Source organism: Desmodus rotundus, chromosome 2, assembly GCF_022682495.2.
Source record: "Desmodus rotundus isolate HL8 chromosome 2, HLdesRot8A.1, whole genome shotgun sequence".
Classification (NCBI taxonomy): Eukaryota; Metazoa; Chordata; class Mammalia; order Chiroptera; family Phyllostomidae; genus Desmodus; species Desmodus rotundus.
Window position 1 is genome coordinate 207209467 of NC_071388.1, and position 14638 is coordinate 207224104.

The window sequence follows — 14638 nt, forward strand, 5'->3', positions numbered from 1 at the left end:
AGCGACAGATGGAAGGGAATTCACACAATGACTAAATGACATACGATTCTCCCCACCTCTGCCGCCAGGGGTTCCCTACCAGCGCCCCCAGGCCCAGAGACAGGCATGGCTAATCTATCACAGCCGGCTGAGGCCCAGCCCGGCGAGAGGAGCATCCCGATCACTTAGTCATGTCTCTGTCGCAGGTGGAGAATCGGGGGGATAAGTCCCTGGGGGCTTGCCAGCCCTGCTCCCGCCCACGGTGTGCAGAGCTCAAGAGCCACTCGAGCACTGTCCCTGTCATAATGTCACTGGCTCCCAAAATGGCTAATTCTCCTCCCTCTGTCGCCAGCCTTGCTGAGAGTCACGTGTGCAGAAGCACCGCCTGGAAACTCGAGTCCCCGGCCGCCCAGCCGCTCCACAGGGGAAAGGGAGCCGCGGGAGAGTAGTTAGCCGAAACCTGGCCCACCTGGGCGAGAGGGCTGCTAAAAATAGGCATGACTCACTGTGGGCTGGGAGGGCCTGCCCCGGCCCGCCAGGCCTCCCCGGCCTTAGGCTCCACCTAAGGCGTCCACCGGGCAGAGCCCCGGGTCCGGCATGCAGAGCTGGGCACGTGTGCATCACGTGGCCACAGGCCCGCCCAGACCCCTGCCTGCGGGTCCTGTGGCCAGCAGTGGGGGTGCAGGCGGTGCTCAGCTGCTGGGCTCCCAGCACAGCCGGCCGCGCCATCGAGCCAGGCGGGAGCCCCGTCGGAGTCCCTGCATAAACACATCCCGTCACTTAGGAAAACAGAATGACACTTTCCACAGCGATGAAACATGTCTCTGGGGTATTTCCAGAAACGGACGCTCCGCCCCAGGGACCCTGTGGTTCCTGCCAGCTCGGGAGAACAGGAAGCCCTTGCACGGCACCGGGAAGAGAGGAAAGTGAGTAAGAGACGGAACCAGAGGGAGGAAAGTCCAGGAGGCCCGTGTTCCAAACAAACAGTTTTTACGGCGACAGGCAGTCCCTGATTTATGCTCGGGCTGAGCGCCAGGACTGCCTTTCCAAGTCAGTCGTTTGGGGCCCGAGTCGCACTTTCCCACAGAAACTGTCTTCGGGGGTCACGAGGCCGGCCAGAGCGGGCTCTTCCTCCGACAGCGTGCCGGTGGCAGCGCTGCCCTCCGACGTTCCAGGGCCCCTGGACGGCGTGGCCACTGCTTCCTCCGTGAGAAAGTGGGTTCTGACACTCAGGACAGGACAGGGGAGCCCCCCTCTGTCCAGGCAGGGGCAGGGCGGGGAGGGCTTCCAGGAACGAGGGTGGGGCAGCGAGACTCAGCCGGTGACCACAGCTTTGGGTGCATCCCGGAAACCCCTCAAGTTCTGGCAAGACCTGTAACCTCGCCTGGCCTCAGTCACCTGGCCTCAGGATCCTTCCCGCCCTACGCTGTCTCTGGGAGGACCAGGTGGGAAGAGGTGCCAGGGCACACGTCCCGGACAAGAGCTGACGAACAGGGGCCGTTTTCCCCACCATTCCCTTCGGTGTGGCACTGCGCTGGCCCCTCTGTCCGTTTCCTCTATAAGACACACCTCATGGTGGCCGCAGGGAGGGGGTGACAGTGCTCTCTGTGCTGGGCACTCACAGAGACTCCCGGGCACTGCCGGTGGACGCGCCAGCCAGGACAGCCTGGGCTGCCACCCAGCAGCACCCACCCAGCTTCTCCCATGCACCCCCCCGGGTATGGAGACCACACCATGCACTGGACGCTCTGGCTCCAAGACTCAGCGGGCAGGACTAAGTCACAGAAGACGAGGGCCTGGTGACAGCGCCCCAACCTCCCGTCCTCCTGCTGGAGTGTTCCGTGGCGCTGGCCGGGACAGAGAGGACGGCATCGCTCTCGAGGGCGCAGGCAGCTTGTGTGACTCAGCCACCCCACCCCCCGCCAGGGAAGCAGGAGGCACACGCAGCCACACCAGGCGTGGGGACTTGCACAGCCTTTTCACGGCCCGGGGCCCAGTTCTGGGGGCACCAAGAGGGGCAGCCAGGGGGAAACCCAAGACAACCAAACCGCCTAACCTGTGAGTGAAGGCGGAAGGGACTTGGACTAACTCACCAGAAACACAAGACGTGGCTCGGCATCGACTGCCTGGGGCCAGTGGGGCAGCGGAAGGGCGGACACGGGTGTCACCTGGACCAGGATTCGGGCACCGGCTCTGTCACTTACCAGCTGTAGAGCACAGGCATGTCCCTTACCTGTATGAATGTCACTTGTCCCTTCCTCATCTGTCAAGGGGCCAGAGCGACCCCCCACACAGTGTTTGTGTGACCATCGAGTTGGACCCCGCATGGGCCGGAGTGGTGGGGCCCTTGCTGCGGTCACCCCGCCTCCGGCTACGTGGGACCTACCTGGCGGCCCTGGCAGGGTGTCCAGTTACCTGAGAAGGGCTCACTAAGCCTCGGTCGACCGCATGGACAGACCCCCAGTGCGGCAGGGCGGACTGTCCCTAGGCCCCGTCTGTCTCTCCAGGGTGACCCCGCCTCACACCACACACTGCGTTCCCGACGGAGGGCTCACAGTCGGAACGGGCCAGGGTTCTCCTGGGTGAATCGGGTGAACTGCAGCAAACTGGGGGGTGGGTGCCCAAGAGGCACCGAAGCCACGGGACTGGGGAAGGGCAGGAATGGTCTCTGGGGGAGGAGATGTTGGGGGCCATGCTGTGGACCCCGAGCTTCAGGGTCACGTGAAAGCAGCCTGGACTCAAGCACGTGTGACGTGGGAAAGGCCCTGCGGGGCTGGGGGGACCTCGCCGAGGAGGCCGGCGGGCTTTCTGGAGCCCTGCCCCAGGCAGAGGTGCCCGGAAGGGGGCACAAGCCGTCTGTGGGAGATGCGAGCCCGTGGTTTCAGGCACAAGTGCGCGCTGTGTAGCGTCAGGAAAACCCGCTGGGTGCACCCAACTCTTGGTTTTACAGGGATTGCTGCTCAGGAAATGTATAAAATCGGCCTTGGCTTTGAAAGAGTGCATTTTAAAGTTGTAAGTAACCAGAGGTGACCCGTGAATACGGCAAGTCACAGAAGGGCTTCGTGGATGAAGCAGCTTAAGGGACGGAGCCATCAGGGGAAGGTGCAGAGTGGTCGTTCTAAACAGGGGTGACCCGGTGAACCCGGGTCCTCCGAGCCTCTGTTTCCGGGGATGAGGCAGGAAGCCTGAGTGAGCAGATGGGCCGGCGGTGGTCATGGTGACCGGGGAGCGAGCCATGTGGCCGCTCAGCTCCGTTCTGCTGTCGCCGGGGAGGAAGGCAAGCCCGGGGCTGCCCGACCTTCCAGTTTCAAAGTGAAGTTGGACATTTGGACTTTTGTGAGAATCGTTCAGATGTTTAAGTGTGAGTAGCTAACAGAAGTGTTGTGAAGCCCTGGGTGGACCACAGGTGGCGTGGCGCGGACTGAAGCCTGGCCAGGAGCTGCAGCCTCTGCCCCTCAGCCCCGACCCGGGATGGAAGAGGCACCCCGAAAGCTGCAGACACAGGGGTCACAGGGCTGGTCCCAGCAGGAGGAGGAAAGGGCTCCAGGCAGAAACGGTTACGCTAGAACCTGACCTTCCTCTCCCCCCAAAGATGAAATTTTTACTTAAAGAGGGTATTTTTTTTACAATATTTTATTATTATTATGAAAATGTGCAGATCCACAGCAATGTTGGAAGAATTTTAGTGAAAATCTGTGTCTCCACCACCTAGATTCTGGCTCCATCCCTGACGGACCCATCCCTCCAGCCACCCGCTCCCACCCCCTCGCCGTGACCTTCCCCCGAAGGAGCGGGAAGAAGGCTTTGGAAGCTGTCCTGGCCACTTCCTGTCTTCTTTCAGATTCGCCTCCTGGCTTTCGTTCCTCTGCTCCATAAGGAAGGGAAATAGAATCCCAGCCCCATTGTCTTCCAGCTTCCAGGTGGGTTTGGACAAGAGCAGAGACTGGTGAGGGGGCAGGAAGGGAGAAGTCAGGGTGTCTCTCTCCCCCCCCTCTCCCCTGTGGCCTCCAACTTGACAATAAGGAACCTACCAGCAGTCTGTCCCTCTGGGCTCCCAGCTCCTACCAGATGTGCCTGAAATGACTCCAGCGTCCAGCAGGTGGCCCCAGATCCCTGCAACACCGCCCACCCCTCTTTGCCGGGAGGCCTGGAGAGCAGAGTGACTTCCTGCTCTGGCTGATGTCTTCATCGCTGCAGCAGCCGCATGTAGCTTCTTTCCTCTTCCAGGACCTGCAGAAACACTTCCCTGTGCTTCCCACAAGGCGCCTGCAGTGGACAATGTGGTGGGAGGGGCAGGGAAGGAGCAGGTGTGGGAGGAGAAAACCTAGAGCAGAGCTGGAGAGGGAGGGCTGGGCGGGGTGGGGCGAGGCCGAGAACACACCAGCCAGCCCTGAGGGGGGCAGAAATGGTCACACTCCAACCCCCCACTAGGCCCAGGCCCTGTCCAGAGCGGCCCCCAAGAATCAGCCTCGCCTCCAGCCCTAGACAGATCTTACAGGTGCTGAATTGGGCCAGAGACTGCCAGGGACCCCCCTTCGGCTTTCTAGCAAGTTCTTCCTTGAAGGGAAATCTCAGCAGCCAACCCCATGTCCACAGCAGCAAGCTACCCTTTTGTGACAATTGCCGAAATGCATCTTGACTTCGTCCTGTGGGAACTCTGCGTGGGTCGTGGGTCAAGAGTGAACAAGAGCAAGGCCTGGCTGCCAAGCGCTCGAGTCTTCTCCCCACAGACTCAGCCGTGCGGATGGTGAGTCACGGCAGTCACGGGGAACAGGGGTCAGGGCGCAGCTGGGGCGAGCTAAACTATCTACAAAGTGCAGAGAATGTTGCACAAGATAAACCTCACCCAGCTGCCAAAGGGAACTGGGAAGCCACGCTCTGCAAGGGCTCCAGCCCCACCCCCGCTCACCCCCCCCCCCCACCCTCTCCAGCTCAGGCCAAACCCCGCTCAGCTGTAGCAAAGCTGCTGCTTTCGAATCAGAGACAAGTTACAACACACAGCAAAAGGCACTACTTGTTTTAACGTCCGTCTTGATGGGTTGCGATAAATGTGTAGGCCTACGCATGTTACAGTGCACATTTAGCCCCGGCTGGCGTGGCTCCGTGGACTGAGCCCCGGCTGCCCACCGAAGGGTCACCGGCTCGATTCCCCATCAGGAGGGCACTGGCCTAGGTCTGGGGCCAGATCCCCAGTTGAGGGCGTGCGAGAGGCAACTGATCCGATGTACCTCTCCCTCCCTCCTCCTCTTCTCTAAAAGGAAATAAATATTTTGTTAAAAGCACACATTTTGATGGGTTTCCACAAATGCATACAACCACGTAGCCACCCAAAACAGAGATAGACAACACCCGCATCCCCCAGAAAGGCCTCCCGCGCCCCCTCGTAGTCAAGCCCACCCTCCGCCCCAGAGAGCTGCTTCCCTAAACTGAAGTAGATGGGTTGTCTCTCTTTTTTTAAGATTTTATTTATTTTTAGAGAGAGGGGATGGGAGGGAGGAAGAGAGGGAGAGAAACGTTGATCGGTTGCCCACCGCACGCACCCGGACTGGGACCCATAAGTCCGGGTCCCGGACCAAAACCACAACCAGAATTTCGCCGCATCCCCAGCAGCAGGCAACTGTGCTGTGTACGCCTGGGCACAGGTCTCGTCTCTCTGGTGACCCCTCGCTTTTCACGGCGAGATAACTGTAGATTCACAGGTAGTTGGAAGAAAGGACACAGAGACCCCAAACGTCCGTTACCTTGTTTCCATCGAGGGCTCCATCGAGCATAACTATCGTGTGATATCACAGCCGAGAACAGGCCTTGGTCCGAGCCGTCGGCCTCGTTCCCAGTTCACCAGTTTCACACGCACTCATGCGGGTGCTCTTAGTTCAGTGTAGATTCGTGCGGCCACCCCCCCGGGATGCCTTTATGGCCACAGCCACGCCCTCTGCGCCTCCTCCCTGACCCGTCAATCACTGATCTCCTCTCCCCTATACACTCGTCACCTCCAGATGCTACTGAAAGGGACTCAGATAATTTGCGGCCTTCGGAGGGTGACTTTTTCAGGCAGCCTCGTTCCCTGAGGTCCACCCAGGGGGCTGCATGGGCCAAGTCTGCTCCTTCTCGTGGATGAGAGCCGGTTCCAGACACAGGGGAACTACAGCTTGTTCCGCCTTGCACCCACTGCGGGGTCGGAGATGGTTCCCGGGTAAGGCGGACACCAGTGACGTTTCTGTGAATGGATGTGTCCAGGGTTTTGTGAACAGAAGTTTTCAAATTTCGGGAACAAACGCCCCATGGTGCCATGGCAGAGCTGGGTGCCGAGGCGTGCTCCGTCTTGTAGGCCGCGGCCACAGCCTCTCCCAGAGGGGCTGTCTGGCTTCCGGCTCCGCCAGCAGGTCCAGCGGCCCAGCTCCTCCTCGTCCCTGCCGGCGGGATTACCGCTATTTTTTGTTTTAGGCAGTCTCAGGAGCGGCATCTCATCGTGGTTGCATTTGCTCTTCCCTAATGACTGATGATGTGGGGCATCTTTTCATGCGCTTATTTACCGCCTGTGGGTCCTCTCTGGTAAAAAATTAAAAAAAAAAAAAAGAAGCCCATTCATGATGTCTTTAGCCCAATTTCTAATTAGATGTTTAGGTTTTTTGTTTGTTTGTTTGTTTACTGTTGAGTTTGACTGCCTTAGGGGTTAATACTCTGGACGCCGATCCTCGGTGGGAAGCGTGGTCTGCAAACATGTTCGCTCTCCCTGTGTGTAGCTTTTCTTCCCACTCTCTTAACAGAAGCCGCCGCAGAGCGAGAGCGTTCCGCTCTGACGCAGTCCCGTGCATCCGTATTTTTCCTTTTGTGAACGGTGCTTCTGGCCAAATCAAGCAACTCACTCCTTGGCCCAGAATATTTTCTCTGATTTTCCCCTGAAAGTCTGATGGTCGTACAGTCTAAGTCCGTGGTCCCTCTGGAGTTGGCGCTTGTGTAATGGGGGAGGTTTGGTCGAGGCTTGTCCCCTTGCCCACGATGCCCAGCGGCTCCAGCACCATCTGTAGAAAAGGCTCTCTTTCCTTCAGAGGGCTGCTCTTCCACCCTCGTCAGGCGTCCGTGGGCCATTTGGGTGTGAATCTATTCCTGGTTTCTCTACTTTGTCCCATCGATCTGTGTGTCTCTCCATCAGCCAATATGACACAGTATTGATTATGGAAGCTATGAAAGGGGACTCAGAAAAAACCCGTGTTACCTTCCGGAGGACAGGCCCCCTGTAGTACAGGCTTCCTCCTCTGAGTGAGTGTTCCAGGAGCCCATCTGTATCCATGCACCAGCTGGTGTTGTTGTGAGAGGCTGCATTCGGCTTCAGTGTATTTTTTTGAGACTCTTTCAACACATTTGCCCATTTTATGAAGGGTGATTTACACACCTGCCCACATCATGCTGAGTGTTCAGCAGTTTTTGAGTAAAATCGGCATGACCGCCATGCCCCACCCTCCCTATTCACCGAGCAACATTTTTGTTGCCGGGATGTAAAAAGTCCTCAGAGGGAAGCATTTTGCCGACGGGGAAGAGATGAGACAAGAACGGCAGAAGCATCAAAGGCGTCAACATCGACGAGCTCGAACACTGTTTGGAGCCGTGGGGAGGAGTCTCGATAGGTGCACTGCGTCAGATGGAGAATGCTTTGAAGGTGACTGACGTTTAAACATGGAAGAATAAACACAATTTTTATTAATAAATTCTGGGTTTTGGGGGCCCCCTGGTACATCGTGACCCCTAACATCATAGCCATTCTTTTTTAAGAAAACAAACTAAGTCAAACCAAACATCTACGTACTTTTCCTCACACCCATTGAAGGCCCTGCGGGAGCCAGGACGCAAGTTAGAGACGAGGGCGGCACCCACGGGCCTGAGCCCAGTCTCACCTGGGGAACGAGGGGAGGGGCCCAGTCCTCTGGCAGGCGGGGGTCCCCGGGGGGAGTGGTGGTCGGGCTCCAGGCACAGGGAACGGGACTCTGGCCCCCCAGAGCAGGACGTTGCCGCAGAGGCCCGGCCAGTGGGCCCCAGGGCCACGGAGCAGCGGAGGGACTCTAGTGGAGTGGTGTCCTGAGTGCCTCGTTTATCTCTACACGATGCTGCTTCCTGGTGGCCCAGACCCCGTACCTGAGGCACCTTTCCTGCTGGCAGGGGCCTCCGCCACTATGGGCCTGAGTTGGGGCTACACCCCCGCTCCCTCTGCCCAGCCGGGATAACTCCGAGAGAGCTCCCCCTCTGTGCCCCCCTCCTGCCAGCAGGCGGGGGTGTAGTCGCCGGTGGGAAGGAGGGAGGAAGGGAGGGAGGAAGAGGAAGTTAGTTCATAGTAATTATAAGTCTTCTTAACGCCAGACAGCCAGGACGACGATGGAAATCTTCAGAATGGCCAGAAGCTGGAGTCCTAAGCTTCGACAACACGCGTGGGGCCCACAGAAAGGAACCAAATTACACAACACGGGAGGATATCAGCCACGCTTCACTGAAGGTGGACTCGTAAAGAGGCATGGCCGTCACCTCTTCTGTCTTTTGGAACAAACTCTCAATAAGTGAGCTTCTGCTCTGCTTGGAAACAAGCCCCTTGTCTGGGCGTCGGCCAGAGAGAGCTCGCCGGGTGCGTGGGCGAGAGGGAGCGCGCAGGGACCAGCTGGCTGGGTGCAGGGACAGCGCCCCGCAGTGGGCTGTAGCCACCTGACCCGGGAGGCGTGATCCTTGGCGGCAAACGGCCGTTCAGGGTTCAACACGAGGGGCGGACACGAGTCCAGGCAGAACTGCTGACCCTGGCATCCAGGCGTCTGAAGCCCTTCCGCCTGCGCTCTCAGCCCTGGAGGTTGTAAAATCCCAGAGACCATCACGCTGAAACCAGACGCCAAAAGACGTGGCAAGCCCTCTAGCAGCGGGACAAAAACGTGAAGGCGCTCCAGCCGCCACCTAGGGTCTGCTCGGGAGAAACCCGTCAATGCGGGCGCCGCAGACACTAACGGAGATCAGATGGCACAGCCTCCAGACAGCCACCCGCGCTCCTCGCGGTGGGCGCCGGCCGGGCTCCCAGTCCAGGGGTGGACAGCCCAGCAGATACAGGTCTGCGGCCTGGCTGCTCTTCCTGGTGCACGTGATCCTGGGGATCCTGGGTCCCCGGTTCCCCTGGATCCACCTGGACCTCAGGATCAGCCGCAGTAAACCCCTCTGGCCAGTAGAGGGCACCCGAGGGCAGCGCGGCGGAGCTGGTTGCAGGGTAGTCCGCTGGCCTGGGGGCCTGTTGTCAGAGGAGGGCTCCGCAGGAAGCTCTCCCAGGGGCCCCGTGAGGCAGCTGGACAGAGAGAGCCCAGCAGGGTCCCCGAGCTCCTGCAGACTTGGCCCTCTAGGACAGTGGTCCTTCCCTCTGTTCCAGGAGGAGCCCCCAGCAGGAACACATGTGGGGGGCAAACCTGTGACCCTTGCACTCCAGGGGAGCTCCCAGCGTGGAGGGCTGTGACACCCCACCACCACAGGATGCACAGAGGAATGCAGAGGGTGTCCAGGGCTGGAGCTGGCAGAGAGGTGGGGGCAAGGCTTGGATCAGGGAGCCCTGGAGAGCCAGGCCCTGGAGCAGGGGCACAGGCCCCCGGGAACCCTGGAAGTAGCAGGGAGGAGCTCCCTGGGCAGAGAGTAAGGCACTGGACTTGGGAGGAGAGAAAGGACGGAGGGGGCTGTGTAGGGGTGCATGCAGGACCAGTGCTGGGGGGTCTGGGGCCGGTCTGTGAGAGAGGGGCTGGAGGGAGGGTCTCCAAGGGAAGAGACCCCTGTTAGGTTGAAGGGACAGACACCAGTGCCTAAGCCGGGTGTCCCCCCCCCCCGCCCCGCCCCAGGGGCCTGGCTCTGCCATCCCCGAACTGAGGTCAGCAGGGTTGGCCCCCAGCTGTCAATTTCCCCAGGACCACTGCAGGGGCCACTCAGGCGGCCTGGGTGGCCTTCCGGGGGAAGCCATGCAGCTGGGGGCCACGCCTGGCTCTAGACAGACAAGAGCAGGAACCCCAGCTCCATCCGCATGGCTGGCGACCTTTGGAAAAAATCACTTCTGTCCATGGTCCCCAACCTTTTGGTACCAGGGACTGGTTTTGTGGAAGACGATTTTTCCTCCTACAGAGGCAGGGCGGGGGAGACAGGAGGCGGAGGTCAGGCCATAATGCCAGGGAAGCTTCGCTCACTCACTGGCTGCTCACCTCCTGGTGTGCAGTCCATCCCTAACAGGCGGCAGACTGCAGCTTGGGGACCCCTGTCTTCTGTGACATTTTACTTCCCTGTGCCTGCCTGCTCATCCATAACACGGGGACGTGAATGGCAGAGCCTACCCCCAGGCATGCTGTGGGACTGGATGAGGTCGCGTAAGTGACAGGTAGCACAGGACCCCACACACAGGGAGCCACCAGGAGCATCCGGTGCTTGTCACTCGGAGTGCAGCGGGGAACTGTTGCTGGGCCCTGGTCACTGAGGCTGGGCTTCATCCGAAGACGAGGAAGCCCAAGGTCAGCCTCCTACGCTCCTGAAGCTGTGGCCTTTCCCTTGGACTGAGCAGCGGAGGCCCGGGCTACCACTTACTCATTCACTCCACAAGTGGGGGCGAGCGCCAGCACACTGAGTGCGGGGTGTGGGCCAGGAGGATGACCAGGTCAGGCTGTCCTCTCTGGAGCCCCTGTCCTCCTGATTCCTCCCTCAGAATCCCTGTGGCCAGGGTGGTCAGGGGGCCTAGGTGTGGTCACATACCAGCGGCTGCTTCGTAGGGCCCCCGGGGAGCTGGGGGCGGAAAGGGTTAGGGAAGCCAGGGGAAGTGTGGGGGCCGGGAGTCCCTCGGGAAGCCCCACCACCCTCTGGCCTCCTGTGTCCCAGACACTGACTGCTCAACTTGCATGGACTATGCCCAGCCCTCGGCGTCCCCGTGGGCTCAGTCCTGAGGGGCACCAGCCAGGCCTGGGGAGCAGGAGGGGACAGGCCGAGGTCCTAATCCCCCTCCCTCCCTGCCTGCCTGTGGTGGCCCTGGCTGTGACATGCCCACAGCGATGGTGGCACAGCCTCTCTCTCCCACAGTCCCCCGCTCCTCTGTGTTCCAGAGCCTTCTACCTCATCTGCCCCTGAGGCCAAAGGGGCAAGGCTGCCGCAGTGGCCGGCGCCAGGACAAGTCACCCTGCTCTGCTGGCTCTCCGCAGTCTGCGCACACCCCTGGCAGGGAGGAAGGACGCAGGGATGCCCATGGGGTGCAGGGCTGGAGCCCCCAGGAGGGCAGGACAGGAGGGTGGGCTTTGTTCTCGGCAGGGAGCCCCTCGCTTCATTGTGGGGCTAACAGTGGCCCCTGGATGGGGCTGGAGCAAACCTGGGTGTGGAGCACACGTCTCAGGGTGGCCCAGGCCTTGGTGACCCCCCTCAGGTCGTGGGCGTTGGGTGTGAACAGACCACAAAGAGAGCTTCTGGGCTTCTCTCCAGGGCCCTCACGCAATCACTGGGAACCCAGGACCCAGCTCCCCACAGCCGCCGCCGGCCCCACGCCAGAAGCCGCACACCCCACGGATGACTCAGCCGCCAGCAGACAGCCGGTTTCCCACGGTTTCCTGGGCAACGCAGACCCAGGTCCTATCCCTCTGCCTCCAAGAGCTAGAAACAATGCCCGGCTCCTGGCCCGCTGCCCCTGCCCAGCATCTCTGGTCTGGCCCAAGGCAGGGGCTGGGGCCCCTCAGGCGTCCAGGCCCCAAGGGAGGAGCTGGGAGCCAACGGGTCTCCCAAGCAGTAGCTGCTTGTTCGTTCGGGGTGGGGACCTAGCGCACAGCCTGGCTGGCTGTGGAGGGTCCCCAGAGGTCTCTCAATCCTCCTGGTCCTAGGGCTGCAAGCCAGGACCTTGACCCTGTGCTGGGTTGGAGGGAAGCCCCAGCGGTCCTGACACCGGCCCCCACTGGGGAGTTCCAGGGTTCCCTTCACTGGACTCCGGGAGCAGGGAGCCAAGCTGTGCAATTTGCTGGCGTGGCTCCGGGTAGGTCCTGAGTAGCAGCTACTGGGAAATGATTTCCCAACGGACCCGGCATGCGGGGACTGGGGTCACGGACAAACCCCACAGGGGCACCAAGAGAGGAGGTCTTTCTGTAAAATCTGCTAGTAAAAACAAGCCCCCCAAAAGCATTCAAGTCACAACCATGAATAAAAGCTCTTCTGGAGGGTCCCGGGCTGGATTTCCATAACTCATTTCTGGCTCGGGCTGGTTTTACATGGAGTCCCATGTGAGGAGTGAGTGAGAACAGGTCACCTGGTGCATACAGAGTCCTGGGTTTAAAAGCCCTAGTTTCCACGGATTCCAGTAACAGCAGGCCTTTCCTCACGGGTCTGGGAAGAAGAGGTGCTGGGGGCTCCGCGTTCCAAGGAGCAGGTTAGTGCATCGGGGTGTCAGAGGCCCCTGAGGGTCCCAGGGAAGGACTGGGGCACTAGCTGAGGGCATGAATCCTGGGTCTTCCTGCAGCCGCCCCTGGCTCCCCCTGGGCTGGGGGCCCACGACCAGCCCCACCCAGGGGACAGACGCGGGGGCAGAGCGCCTGCATGCCTGTGGGGGACTCTCTCTCCAGAAGAAACCTCATCCCTGCCTTTAATTATGCGTTTGCGTTCAGCTCTTTGGCCGCAAAAGGAAAGGCTTTGAGGCCAGAGCCAGTCCCCGATGGAGGCGGTGGGTAGACTTCGGGGAGGGGGGCATCCCCTTTTTGGCGGGGGGGTGAAAGGGGCCCTCCTCTCTGTTGCATGGAGACCGCACCCGCGCCGCACCGAAGCCTCGCATTGCACGGAAATCTCATTCAAGTCGCACGGAGACCGCACCCGCGCTGCACTGCACTTTCGCAAACACTGTCTTGCCCCCGGAGCTCAGACCTCCGAGCGCCGGAAGGTATCCCGTGTTAGAAGTGGGGAAACTGAGCCCGCCCGATGGGGGAACCTGGGCTGCAGGGTCAGCCTCGGAGGATTAAACGGCCTGGCCCTGCCGCCCCATTGGGCAGCAGGTTGGGCACCGCGCGTCTAGTGATGACCCCCACCCCTGCACCCTCCACCATTGGCCTCTTTCGCCCCCTGTTGGTGGGGAGCAGTCACAGCAGGAAATGACCCAGAAGCGGGATTGGGGCTGTGCTGACCACATGGCTTGGCCCTGCAGGGCCCACTCTGCCTATTCTCAGGCGGACACCCAGGGCAAGATGTCCAGAGGGACCAGGCCGTGGTCCAGAGGTCGAGCGCCAGTCCGGGTGATGTCGGGGCCCAGCCCCGGAGGATGCCCCTGACCTTCATCCCTTGCAGTACCCCCGGCAAAGGTGGACATGTGGTCAGGATGCAGGAAAGAGGGAAGAGAGAAGGAGAGGGCGTTTCAAGGTGATGACCACTGTCCCAAGGACCAAGGCTGACGTCCACAGCATGCCTATTCGGTCAGCGTCCCTTCTGCAGTAAATGGCCTCTGGTGCACGTTGGCAGGAGGGAGATACCAGGCTCACACACGGTGCCCGAGGTCCACGCACACCTCTCTGGGTCCAGTCTTCCCGCCCGATTCCCTCCGGTCCCTCCCTGACCAGCCAGAGACGCTTGTGTGTGGGCCAGGACCTGCCAGCCTTCCAAGTCTCCTGCTCAGCCAATTGGTGGCGGAAGTGTCCTCTGGGGCCTCCCAGGGAACCGAGTCTGGTGGAATCTATGGAATCTACAGGATAAACCCACCTTCCTCACGTTCCCCCTGCCCCTGCACGGCTCTTACTCCGAGCTCGGGCAGTTGCAGCGCCCGCTCCTCGCTGCCCTCGAGCCCACGCCTTGCAGAGCAGCGTATTGGGACCATTTCCGAGTGTGCCCGCCAGGAAGTCCAGTCCCGAGCTGGGGAGACTCCTCCCAAGTCAATGAACTGCATTCAGTACCTTCAAGGTCCACCCGCACGCTTGTCCCCCTGCGTTTGGTGACACAGTAGCCAGGACCGCAGTTGTGCCAGTAAAGACGCCGCTGATTCCCAGAGCAGGAACTTTACGTTTCCGTTTGGGCTTTGCTGAGCTCTGACCCTCGTCATTGTTCTGCAGGAAATGAGAAGAGATGGGGACGGGCTTTGAGGACAAGCACCCTGTTGCAAGGCATCAGCTCAGGTGAAGTCTTCCCACAGCGTCGCGACACCAGCACCTCCGGGAGGGTGGGGGAGGGGCTGCTCCGTGCCCAGAGGGGTCTGGGGAATCGAGGGGCTCAAACTCAGACTCATGCCCCCAAAGGTCACTGTTCCAGGACACAGAGTCCCACCTCTTCCCTGCAGGGCCCCGACCTCAGCACAGACCTGTTCAGGGTGTTCCCGGTGTAACTCTGGAGCCAGTATGAGATGCCCACTTCAACTTGAATTTCAGATAAACAACAGATCATGCTTTTGGATGAACAGGTATACCCCGTGAAATAGTTAGAACATACTTATCCTAATAAAATAAACCCTGTTCGTTGTTTACACAAACTTTGGATTTGACTGGGTAGCCCGAGTTTCCTCACTATCTGGAAACACTGCGCTGGCCCCGCAGGTTACGTGCTGGGTCTGGGCGTCAGCACCCTGCACTCTGAGCGGCCGCAGAGCAGGCTTCTGAGAATGGGCCGGCCGGGCCCCCAGCTCTCCTTGCATGCCTCAGGCGAGGGACCTGCGCCTGCTGTTCCGACCGCC